The sequence below is a fragment of the Papaver somniferum genome, chromosome 1 (genome assembly GCF_003573695.1).
Source record: "Papaver somniferum cultivar HN1 chromosome 1, ASM357369v1, whole genome shotgun sequence".
In the NCBI taxonomy this organism is placed as follows: domain Eukaryota; kingdom Viridiplantae; phylum Streptophyta; class Magnoliopsida; order Ranunculales; family Papaveraceae; genus Papaver; species Papaver somniferum.
Window position 1 is genome coordinate 41,811,330 of NC_039358.1, and position 1,797 is coordinate 41,813,126.

Sequence of the window (1,797 nt, forward strand, 5' to 3'; positions counted from 1 at the left end):
TGGTAATATTTTTATTTATAATTTCTTTAATTATTTACTTTATTTAATTCACTTGGATAAATATAAAAAAAAAAGAGAAAATGGTTTTCTTAATTAGTTGTGAATCAGTTTGATGTTTTATGCTTAGAATAATTCTTTGATAAATCATGCTTAAGGATTACAACTTAATATTTGGACACCTTTTAAATTAAAAAGTGATTTAATAAGAAAAAGAGCTTAATAATAATTTCTGAAATATTATTTATAACCAATCAACTTGAAGTGGTAGTGAATCCTGAGCCTTAATCCTTTCTGGCAGTCTTAAACTCACTGCTTTAGCACTATTTCATCTTTTAATCAACTTTTGCGCTATAAACATGTATTTTGAGCAATTGATTAATATGAGGAGCTAAACCCAAACACTGGGATGACGGAGGAAGCCCTATTTCACGCATGTGGTAATTCTAATAATTCTTTTATGACTATTTGCATTGATTTTTAATCGATTTATGATTTTTATTGAATGGGTGTGATTTCGTTTGATGGTGTATGCTTGGTCTATGTATTTTTGATACATCATGCTTTTGATTTACAATCATTGCTTTTCAAAAATCTACTTTTTGGCAAAGAATAAGAGTCCATATTTTTTATATTTGATTTATAATTGATTGGAATTATTATTTGAATCACATGAATGGAATTTGGTGGAATCCTGAGTCTCAGTCTCTCTCGACATTGTGACAAACCTTTTGAATATATTTTTAGTATTTTTGTTCTTAGTTCTTAAATCAAACCTTTACACAATCCGAGTTGAACGAACTTTACTACCACTTAAAAATTACATCAATTTTTGGCGCCGCCGACGCGGATTTTTATTAGGTTTTAGGTTTTAGATTTATTTTATTTCTTTTAGAATTTTTGTTCTCTTTTACGCCTTTGGTATTTTTCGATTATTTTCAGATTGGAGCGAAGCTACAAGGAAAGAAAAAAGTACTATAAATGGAAAGCATCGCCAAAGAAGGAAAGAAGAGAGGAATTCAAAAGGAGTGAAGAAGAAGATTTTGTATATAGTTGTTTTGTTATATTTTTAGAAATTGTAAATAGGGTTTTATTTTTTGTAATTTTTCTTTTTATTTTTGGACACTTTTTGGACTTTATTTTTGGACTGGGACATTATTATTTTTAAACCCTACGGAAGGGTTGGTTTAAATAAAAACTGTGTGCAGAGAAGGACGGTTATTACGATATCGCCTCGGCCCCTCGGGTTCGTACATGACATAGGAGTCGTGGCCCGAGTCGACTTCAGTGGTTCTTCGCCCGTCTGGTACGGGAGGTAAGTTTTTCGAAACACCCGTGAATCCCCTGTCAGCGGGTTTACTGTATTCCTTCGTTTGCATATATGCTGAGGACTTGAAAACGGCTGCTTTAATTTCCTAGTAAAGGGCAAGGACTGGCCATACAAGATAAGGGTTCGGATTTCATCACCATTCTCTTCTTGCCCGCCTTAGGAAAACGAAACCAAACGCGAACCTAAGCCTAAAATTTTGACTAGAACAAGACCTATAGGGTAACGAGCTTAATAGGAAAGTCGTTCGAAAAATATTGGTTACTCTTTTGAGCATACGTCGAAGTTCATGATAGTTTCTGTGAGTTGAATGCGTGACTGCGCCGCCTTGTAACCTTTGAGGCCTTGGGTATCAAAGCTCCACTGAGCTTCCCTCTCCTCGATTCAACTTACTTTGAATCGGATTGATTCCATAGGGGTTTGCTCAGATTGTAACGAGTTCCTTTTCGAAAGAATAGAAGATGGTCTAGAAA